Here is an 11,954-nt window from a genome sequence, read left to right on the forward strand (position 1 = left end):
AGGACCCTCTACAATCGCTACCGTTTCTACAGCTACTCGCTTTAGCCCATTTCCGAAATTCTTCTACTGACCAAAAAGGTTCAATATGGAAAGCCTTTTTACCCGGTCGCTGCTTTTTGAAAGTGAGAGACCGAGTGCCTTAAGGTTAAGGAAAAATACCCTTCTGAATTTCCTATTGAGGCAGGTAAACTTTCATGAATCATGCTTTACCACCCCACTCGTTAGGTCCACTTGAACCTCTAAAAACCTGTTGATTGTGGGAGGCGCCATACTCATTTGAGTCATCCCAAACGTTTCCGGTTCTTAGCAGCCATTTGTCCCGGGATCTTCAGGAATAAAGGGAGAAAAAACGGATTGGAAAACGACCAACGTGATCCCTTTGCTCTGCCCTTCCGGAAGTCATTACAAGATTGAACGAAGGTGTAGCTCGGAGTGACCGGAAAGGGAGGTGAAAAACCTGTGGACCATTCTGTAAAACCGTTCTCAATTACATAAATCATCCCGAGCGGGAACAGAAAACTCATCCCTACTGGCATGCTCTTTCGCTAGACGGAGGATTGTTGAGTTAATCAGCAAAAGCAGGTCACGAATTTCGATCTCCCGGGCGAACGGAATGCGACTCAGTTTGGCTGCTGAGTTTCCCGCTGACGGAAGTTCTTTTGAACCGGAAAAAGTTGAACCCCATTACGGATTTCATTGGGGAAAAATGTTTTCCTTTTCGTAGGGGAAAAGTTCGAAAAGCACATTCGGAGAAGTATTTTCCAACAACCTTCTATGACGCGACGTTGCTTCGATTTCACCTCCCGGGAAAAATGCGAACACATAACAGCATAAATCTGATCCAATCAAATTTGACGAAAATTGATTTCGAACATTTACTTCGTTTGCCCTTTTCCGTACTTTCGTGGGACAAACGGGAGGCCGCGTGCCTCGCGTTGTGTTTGGGAGTTGACTATTCGTTCATCTGTCACATGATTATGTGTGTCTCTGCTCAGAATAAAAAAACAACCCTGGTGGCAAAAGTATCGCCTCCGATTGAGGCAATAAGTTAACGACTTCATGCAACCTCCGAGAGTTCAACGATCAGTTTCCTTCTGCTTTGCGTGATCCAAATTCCGACACCTACACAAACCGCATTCTGGGAGGCTTTCCGCGTACAAGAAAGAAAAACGGCACGCCTCGAGTCAGTGACTGATGGCAACTGAATCAATTGATGTCTGTATCAATACTCGCTCGTTTTTGCACATCCGACCTCTTTCCAGTCTGTCTGTTTAACAGACAACACATGATAACGCCTAGTGAAAGATGATCTTCTTGGAGAAAGATGATTTAATTTCCTTGCCATGAGCTCGTCGAAGGAAATACTACGAAAAGCGTCTGTATCTGGTATAGAGATTATCATTTGTGCGAGATTGTTTCACCCCGATTTGGGGGAAGGAAATCCGGGCGTGTTTACGCCACCATCATCATTACGCATGATGGAGAATAATGATGGAGACAGCAACAATGAACATAATAAGTGAATGATGGCAGACATCATGCACACTAAAATGCACGTGTTAAATCCGATACGGTGAAAGGGATATCCCTCCCCCCGAGAATTGCTGAGGGGGACGATCGCCTCCCATCTCTTCTGCTATTCAGCTCCATACACGATAGAGCGGGGAGAATGATGGATGTTTTTCCAGTCGACCGAATAGACAATATATAGCGAACGTGGAAACATATTGTAGTACGTTTCCGAGACCAGTCAACTTATGGAACCGATTGTTTTGTTATGAGTTTATGCATGTTTTAACAATGCTGTATGGAACGCATTGATATGGTCATACATTCGATAAAACATTATCCATCATGCAGAGTATAAATGAAACGGAAATTATAGTGTTTGTTACCCTAAAAGCTAGCAAGAAAAAGTTAAAACTACGGTTACACAAATTCAATTAATAATTGTAAAACTAATACAAAAACATCATTAAATTTAACGTCAACATAAAAAAGTAAGTACGTTGGAATAAAATTCAAGGAAGATGATTTCAATTCAAAATTACTGAGTTTTTTCGCTACATTTCGGTTGTGCAAGTTAAAGATTGGCAAATCTTTAACTGAATTTACATTGTTTCAAACACATATCCAAACACGTTACAAAAAGCTCGTCATAGTGATCATAGTCGTTCCCACGGCAACTGTGCCGTGTTTTCCCAGACGACTATTTTTGAAGTTCGACAGTCGAAAAACACATCAGGTATGCAAAGCGTGCTCAAACACAAACAGTTTTTCACCACGCCAACATCATCGCAAATGAAACTTAAGCCCTTTCGGGCGTCGGAGAAGAAGAGGTGGTAGCGAGGAGAGTGAAACAAACGAACGAAATACGAAGAAAAACAGCTGGAAAATGTTAAAATTTCAGTGAATTGATTTGCTAGCATGAAGGAGACCGAGTCAACCGTGAACTTAAGCATTTCTTCAAACAATTTCCTCCCACTTGTCGCCACCGTCACCACTCGAGGACTGCGATGGATTGGAAAGACTGTTGTCCGTCGGCTGCCGGTGGGCGTAGAATACTTTCGCAACTGTTAAGGGAGATTTTAAGCCGCCTTCACCCGGGGATCCGATCGTCCTTTCCGAAGGGCCTTCATTTTCTTCTACGAGCCATCGAACAGCAAACTGTTGCTGCGGCAGGTGTGGGCCGCATTAGGGTAAAGTTCTGCGGTTGGTTGATTTTCTTAAATTCATTTCTCTTCAGGTTTTACTTCATTGCGGCCCGGCATCGACGGCATGCTCCTAGCCACCCGACCAGTTCGATCAGAGATTCTGCTCACGTCTCATGGCTCACCCGGGCCAGGGATGGGCATTTTTTTTTTGATGACTGAAGGTCCTTTTCACCACATTATAGGCTTGATGCAGAAAGCGTCAGCTTGACTGTTTTTCACAAGGTTTAGTTTTTCGTTAAAATTGAAAACCAGCGCTATCAAAGCTAAAAAGTTTGTCACACCATTGACACACACGCCTACACGCATATTCAGCCTACAAACGATTTGTTTGTCCCGAGGAAAACCATTACCATCCGACCTTTAGTTCTTGGGGAGGTGCAAGCAAACCCATGGAAGGACGAACACGTAGGAAAATCCATTCGGTCGGAAGAATGTGAAAAGAAATGTGCCAACCTCAAGCTCGGTGGCTGCCCTCCGGCTCCGGAACCCGATAAAATGTGCCATGGGACGGCTGAAGTGTGCAAATAGTGTCCAAAAGGCGCCAGTAATGCGCTCCGAACCTTTAGTTTAGGGCGCAAGGAGATGAGTGAACTCACAAGAAAAGCGTCGCGTCCGGGAAAGCCATCGGCCAAATGGGCCGGGCGGGATGAGACACGGACACCGGAAGCAAACCAGCCATCCACGTGTGTGTCTGTGTGTATGTGTGTGGGAATGTGTGGTGAGCAAATATTTGAGCTATCATCATTTCACTTCCGAGAGATAGGAAGCTATTCCAGCATCGGATCGGAACACTCGTAAGAACATAACCTTCATCCGTTTTCTGCCATCCACGCACGTGTCAACCGTACGTATGTGTGTGGGTGTGTGTTGAATAGTAATCTCCACATAGGCTGTATTAGCCTATCGCGTCCATTTTCCTTGACCCGGAGGGCAACAGAGGTCTCGTTCGGTATCATTCCGTTCTATCTCAACATCTACCGTCTGTGAAAAACACAACCGGAACTGTAGTGTTGTGCCGTCAAAAGGGAAGAAAAGCTGATAAGAAAAGTGGCGAATAACGGTCGCACCAATTGCTGATGCCTAACCGTGCACCGACCCGAAAGGTTTATGAGTGCTGAAGAAAAGAAACGGATTTTCCTTCACTATTTTTGGGGCGGAGAAAAGTAAGTTGCAGGAATTGTGTCGCTTTTACTTCTAGGGCATATATTTTCACAATATTAGAACCGAGTCGTATGACGATGTTGCCTATAGATAACCTTGGATAAAACCACGCGCTAACTTCAATATAATTTTTATTATTAAAAATACCTACGAATCATGAGCCCCTTTTAATTTATAGCATTTGATAGAGGGTTTCTTACACATTTCTCTTCGGATATTTATTAGGCAACGATCATGTTTTTATTTTTAATTTTTTTTTATTTTTCGAATTGATTAGGCATGTCAATTCTAATGAAGAATATTCATCATTTTATTACTTGTCATAGTGGTTCAGAAATGTTTATTAATTCATACCGGAGTGTCACAGTCCCACTTTTCGCAGGTGTCCTTTTTCTTCGGGAGGCATAGAATTTTAAAGATAAGAACACATAATATTGAAAAATGAGTGGTAAAAGTAAACATAAAGAAACAGGAGTCATTACCCAGCCATTGCCATGTGGCATAACTTTTTTTTTATGCTGCAGGTGACACCTTGGTTTCAAATTTCGTCCACACTTGGGCGTTGAAAGTGTTAAATTACTTTCCACGCAAAAGCTTGCTTTTGTTCAGATGCCCGTTTTTTCACGTGGGTGCGGTGCGGGAATGTTTTTTTTTAATTTAAAATGTATATGCCACTTTATCTTCGCCGGTGGGTTCGCCTACCACGCGAAAAATACACGAACAAATGGAGGATATGTTTCGTGTTTTTTACCTTCATCATTCAACCATTATTTTCATTATTTCCACGCCGTGTTAGTGGGTGGGCGTTTTATTTTCTTTTGTACCGTTTTTGCAACAATCAGACTTATAGTTTCTCTTCACTCTTCTGTTTTTCAGGGATATGTTTTAATCCGTTGTAGGTTTCGATTCTCGTTGATTTGGTTGATTTTTTTATGAGCCCATCATTTTGTATTTCATTTGGTTTACTTCAGCATCCCATCCGGTTAATTTTAAAACCAACTTCTCGTTGCACAAATCGGTACAAAACGTGAGAAAAAAAATACCGGAGCCCTTTTCCCTCATCTGGGATCTACGTATACGAGGATACGACTTGAACGTAAAACGAAACTGACATACTTTCAAACAAGTGCAATTTGTGCATGTCCAGTTTTTGTTTACTTGGGTCCCTGGGTCCATGTCATTTTCCATGAGGTGGTGATAGTGTTGGTGTCCAAAAACGGTAGGGGTGGATGGGGTAATACGCACCCCTTAAGGAAAACTATAAAATTTTCTATCAACTTGGTTCTTGATTGTTGATTTTATCACTGAATAGGATTCATAAAGGTTTAAACTAGTTACCAGTTCAGGAATGTTTGCTTTTTTCGCTAAGAAAAACGTAATTTTTTCAGTTTTGAAAAACTTCAATTTTTGATCGATCAGTATCTGGTTGAGGCAAAACGCACCTTTGCTAGGGGTAATACGCACCACAACATAGGGGCAATACGCACCACAACAAAGGGGCAATACGCACCACAACAAAGAGGCAATACGCACCACAACAAAGAGGCAACATCTACTGTCAAATGAAGATAGTTTGTTTACAAACTGGTGCATTTTACCCCGACATACTGGGTGCATATTGCCCCCATTCATAGTTGAACACATTTTCAACTAAAATATGAGTAAATCTGCATACTTCCCGAAATTTTCATGAACAGTCTCAAGCACTGATTCTCAATTCACTAAATTTCGTATTCCTCGTGGGTAAATATCGGTTTTTGCACTTAATATTCCTTAGCGGAATGGTACGTCACATTATAACAAAAACTGTCTGAGCTGAGAATGATTTTGTTTTGCGTTTATTTCGCGTTTCTGTTGATGTAGAGGTATCAAACTCACAGGGTGACCATATTTTAGTTTGATCTTACAGGGTGACTACTTTTTACGCGTCCAAAACTCGTTTTTCAAGGGAAATTTGAAAGGGTGCGTATTGCCCCAGGGGTGCGTATTACCCCAGCCACCCCTACTATAATTCAATTATTATTACCAGCCAATTAAGTTCTGTTTGATGTTGGGCACTTACGGAACATCGCCGTTTCGGTTGAAAATTTTCAATGAAAAATAGGATGCGGAAAGCAAAAAAATATATGCATAATTATTTTCCACCCATGTTCAACGGAGTTGGAAGAGAGAGAGTCGCTTGCACCGCGTGGTCGCGCAATTCTATTCATGTATCATGTTGGCACGAAAATAATGTCATGTCTGTTCGGCAATTCTACGCAACCCTGTTTTTTAAACTGCCTCGCCTTGTCATCCCAGTGATTTGCTCCTCTGAAACTAAAAGGAAACGGACTTGTCCTATCCAATTGCGATGGTATCGTGTGTGACAAAATGTGTAACATTAGTCAACCATTTTTTTACTTTTTTTTTACTTTTATTATCTTCCCAATCGCGTCCCAGGTCAAACGCCAATTATATAAAAGTAATATTTTCCACACGATAAATTTTTCGTAGGTAGTTTTAGTATGTGAAGAGGTTTGCTCAACAAATTATAGATTGACCAGATAGACGCACGGTTGCCAGACGTTGAGAAGGGTTGACAGTTTTGGGGTACAAGCCATTTTTAATGCTAGATTTTTCTTAACCTCTGTGCACGTGCATGAGACAAAGATAAAGTAGATTGGTTGAACCAATCCATCGATTTTAAGTTGATTTTGCAGTGAGATATTTGTACGATGGTGTTTAACCACTTTGTTACGCCGTAAAAGAAACGGCTATCCTATATTAATCCAAAGAAGTAAATAATGTTTTAGTGTGTCCTCTAGGAGAAGAATGTTCATCGCTCCAACAAGTGAAGCCTGCTTGTCATGTTGAAGGCTTCACCGACCTGGTCCAAAATGGTTTCATTTCATTCAAGTTGCGCCCAAAGAAAATGTCAGCTTCACCTTTATTAACCTCACGCCCATCCCGTGGTTCACACCTGATCCCTGAAGCGCTGGCCTTCCTGGTACCGGCACCAACGCTTCGATCACGATTAAACCTAATTGATGGCAAAGTGACTTCCCTTTGTGTACCGGTCCGGATCCAGTACGGTTCGATGCCTATCCAGTTACATTCTCATCCTGCTCACCATCGTCCAACAACTCAACGAGCAACCCATTATCTTTCACTTTTCATCGGTCGGTCTCAAGGCCTTTCGGATACCATCGCTCGAGGTGTTATCTTAGAGTGCAAAGCCGACGAAAAATACTTCAAGTAAAAAGGAAACTTTGCTAAAGAAAGTCCCCGGTCTGAGAAAGAGCTCAAATGGCAACATCGTTGATCGGACATCGAATCTTCCGCCTAAGGACTACCAACAGGTCTCCAAGGTTCGAGTTGAAAACATTAATTATCCTTTGGGGATCCTTTCTTTCCTCGTGACGCACCTGGAAAGTCGCAGTAGAGGTTGCATAAAATTTTGTTACCATTTTCATCGGACTTTACGAGGAGGGACTATGAAACCTAAATTATTGCGCCGGTAAAACGACGTCCCGCTACGCAATTTCTTGCTGTTGGAGAAGGAAAAGGTGTTACCTGACCTGGAATGAGTGAGGTGCAAATTGGGTGAGGCATTGGACAGTGCTAAATTATATGCTAAAGATGATGGGAGTTCCCTTTATGTACGACATCATAAGCTTCCATTTCGTTCAGAATCTTTCATCATTAAAAACGTACCGCACCGTAGTAAAGATTATATTTTATGATATTTTGCGAGAAATAGACCACTCCGTAGTATTTCTTTTACGTTAATAACTTCTGTTATGAATGTACTTAATAGTTGAGTAAACGTTCTACTATATTAAAATTATTCATCATCGCTGGAGGACATTGGTTCGGTTGTGATCCAGCGAATATTATTCTTTTATGTCTACAACCAAAACTCAATACGCTACCCATACCTTAGTATGTATTTCATTTTATGTAGGATTCGATGAACTTTTGTGATACATTTATGTACCTTTGGTTATTCTTGTAATGGACAGTTGTAGTTTGAAACTACGGTACACTATAATTAAATCTAGCTCATAACTAAAATTTAATACTTTAACAAAAACGACTAACAGAAGCAATGTTATAGAGCTCAATAAATTGCATCGATTACCGTACAAAATACATGACACGTCTCAGAGGTACAACACTGCGTTTGCTCAATAGAGTCGAACAAAATGTCGTGTAGAAACATTAGCAAAATATAGTGTGATAAGCTCATATTTTTACATTCTATAAAATCTAAGTAAAACGGCAAATTCAATAGAAATTTGTTTCATAAATTCATTTGTTTTTAATTGAAAACCTCTCTGTGGGAAGTTCCTTTTTCAGTTTATTTACATTTCTGAAGTGTGTAAGAGAAAGGAATGAAATATTAAATCTACCAAAAGTTCACCGGGTTGCTCAAATTGGCTTTGCTCCATATTGAATTCAATGAAAACAGAGACGCAGAAACATGGATAAGAAATGTTACACACTCTTTGGTGAAATTCACATTCATCGTTGCACAGTCACAGGTTCCCTGCCTTTCCGCCATGATTTTCCATCCGGAACAAAATGACGTACTGCTACCATCAACACCTGCGATAAGGAACGCACGATAGATAAAATAGTTAAAAGTAAGGATGAGGGGAAAGAAAATGCACTAAACCATAGCAAACACATTTTTCTTGCATCTTTTTTCCCTCACTTGGTTGATAGATATTTTTGCAAGTCGAAAATCGCATACACGTACCTTATTCATAGTGATATGCACACGTGCAGCAAAGATGCAAAGTACAGCAAAAATCTAGCAGAAAGAAACTATCTGCCTGTCGATGTTGGTAGCTGAATCAATTTACCAAATTGAAGCACACACCAACTACATTTAAAATATGCATTGAACCTGCCACCGCACCTTCTTCCGCACTCCCACATTCAAGCATCCCCTGAAATTGAGATACGGTATGTTATACGATTCGCTTGTGATTTTGATGCTTTTTCAAAGGAAAAACAAGCGTTTGCCGAAAAGCAACGCTGATCATCGTTCCGGCTCATTTATCTACCAAACATAGACATACAAACACACTCGCACATACGTGTGCACCCGGCGTGACTGATGGGGAAGACGGAAAGTGTTTACTTCTTCCTTCAGGTCCGTCGGGTGGTGTAGGGAAACACGTTCATCATAAATATGGAGCGGGACAAAGGAGACGGGACGCGGCGGTAGCAGCATCATGCCGAGGCCATCGTCGTCTTCACCTTGGAGTGAAATCTCGAGACTGCTAACGAGACCTCAACTAGTGCCAATAGCCGTGACTTCGATGCCTCGAGCGAAGGAGTTAACTTATGTAGCACTTTAACCGATTCGCACAATAAAAGGATCCGCAGGTCGACTGAGGCGCCGGAGCTGATGCTCTTCGAGACCGAGACCGGCATGAGGGACAGCCAGAGAAGCTTTTAGGTTGAGCAGATAATTTAGCTAAGTGTTCGACCGTCGGACAGGTAGATGAGGAATGTGCTTCTCGAGAGGAAACATCAGACTTGTTTGGGCCGCATTTGAAGACTTTCGGCTAAGTATAATTACCTTAAAAGCCGCATTCTGACTCTCGCTCTGTGTCGTTCGTGTTGCTGTTCAACAATTCCCCCGTACGATTGAGCTGTGGATAAAATTCTCCTTCACTAGCTCTCGGGTCTTTGACTTCCCTTGCTGTTGGAAAATATCCAATCAACAGCCCTGATGAACGAGCTGACTTTCACCGACGAAAACATTAGCATCTTTCACCAAATTCGGCATAAAATGTTGTTGAACCTGTTTATGTAAATTAATTAAATCCCACTCAGACACTGTTACTACTGGCAGCCGCTACGGACACCCGTGCATGTTCCAGCCGAGCTTGGCAGGATTCCGTAAACGCTTACTACGAATATAATTACCAAAACATCCACGGTGCCTTTGTGAATCGCTTGGGAAAGGCAAATGGACGGGTATGCATAAGAGAGAGAAGGGAAAAATCTACTAAACTCGGAACGTAAAGACCCTGCTCTGAAAACCCTAGCGGTTTTTAACGAAATGCTTCGAGCTTTTGCTTTAAAATGCTACGTTACGGCGCAGATTATCCCCCAAACGATTGAGCGAGGCCGGCAATGCTAATCGTTCGGTTCGTTACCCAAATTTTGATTGCCGTAAAAAAAACTAACCTAACAAGAAAACGAAAAGATGATTTGAATAATGTAACAATAAAACTCCCTTTGATCAATAAATTCCAATAGACACATTTGGCATAGAGTTGAGATTGATAGTCTATTGAATCTTTCGTATTATCGCTCGAAAAAGTTCTCTTTATTATTCTGTGCTATTTTTTTTTATGTGGCCGACATTCCCTAGTGGGACAAGGCCTCTTCTCTGAAGAGAGTTTCTGGGACCGAAAGACGGTACTTTACAGATCGGTTGCCGGACTCGAGATTCGATCCCACACCTGGGGCGTGACGTTTCCTCGCGCTACCGCTACGTCAACAGCTCCGTTTTCTGCGCTATTAGTACTCTGCTATTCATATTAGTGCAATTCATATTCAAGTGAATATAACGCTTGTTTTTAGCCTAAAACTGTATCGACATCGACAACAAGCATTAGAACGTACACACTCGAATAGATTGCTCCAATGGTTAGCTTAAAGTTTTTTGATCCTTATGAAATTCTAATAACAAGCGTGTTAATTACTTTTCACAATGTAAATAACAGGCGTCAGTAAAAATCGAAATCCGAAAGTCATCATAGCCACCAATTGCACTTTAGAAACAAAGCACTTAGTTTTAAAGGTTTAGTAAGAAAAGTGTGGATTCGTTAACGAGATCGATGAGCAGGGAACAACATGACGGCTTCACGTGTCAAAGCTCCAATTTCTGGCCACACCTACACCGAATGGGGAACATGAAGGCATGATTAATATTTGAGGTGGATACCTAATGTCTTCCGTGTTGCCATCTGGTGCCTTCTGTTCTCAATGAAACCTTTATCCACATCCATCAGTCCGAGGAACTTGATCTCCGATACATTGGCAAACCCAGACCCGAACCCAACTTGTGTCCACGCATCAAAGAGTGGTGCTTTCGATTAGCGAGATTATCGTTCCTTGCTCGGGCTTTTGCCTTTTGCGAGATAAGTTTATATAAGGAAAAGTGATTACTGCAAACCTCGAGCACGATAAAACATATTTCTGGCACCTTATGGGAGTCGTTACAAACGCGTGCTCAACAGTCCAAATCTGAAATCACGACTGCGACTTCCGGACGAAATGTAAACATACCAACGGTTGTTTCATTCGCTCGTGAAAGAGATTAATTATTCCCTCTGAAGATGGAACACATTATCTCTAAATGACATTTACCACTTTGCTCCCCACATTCTTCTACGGGTTGGGTGAGTGAACGTCGTGGAAAATAAAATGAGTTGCAGAGGAAAGCTATGACAACGGCTCGTCACCACATTGACTTTAATCACCACGTGTGCCTTCGAAGATGAGGGCCACGTTCATGCTAAGGGTGTTACGAAAAATGAATGCTTTCACCAGCTATTGTACATGCGGAATCACAGGAAAAATGTGTCGTGAAGAGAACGAAGAAAAGAACAGTAAAAAGAATGTCGTCCTGCGTGGAAGAGAAATGTCATATAGCAATGAAAGAATTAAAACACGTAGCTGTAACAAACCACAGAAACGTCCTTTACAGTAGAGATCAGTTATGCACAAAAAGAATGATACAACTCCGGCCTGATGCATGTTAACCATTATGCTTATTAGTCTCTTTTCATTGAAGTTTTTCGCATGTTGAAATAATACGCTAGTAATAAATCGATATACGAGCTTACAACAATACTTCATTCAAAAGATAATCCGGCTCTTGTTGGTGTTGGTAATGGGGATCGAAAAATTCCGTACCACAACAACCATGTCTGACATATTGCAACTTATTTCATCGATATCTTTATACCGAGGAAAGTGAACCCTTCAAATCCTTCCACCTTTTCGGTAGCATATCCTATTTTCAATCAATTACCTGCGCAACCTTTTCAGTGAAAGGAGCCAATTTGCATG

The sequence above is a fragment of the Anopheles ziemanni genome, chromosome 2 (genome assembly GCF_943734765.1).
Source record: "Anopheles ziemanni chromosome 2, idAnoZiCoDA_A2_x.2, whole genome shotgun sequence".
Classification (NCBI taxonomy): domain Eukaryota; kingdom Metazoa; phylum Arthropoda; class Insecta; order Diptera; family Culicidae; genus Anopheles; species Anopheles ziemanni.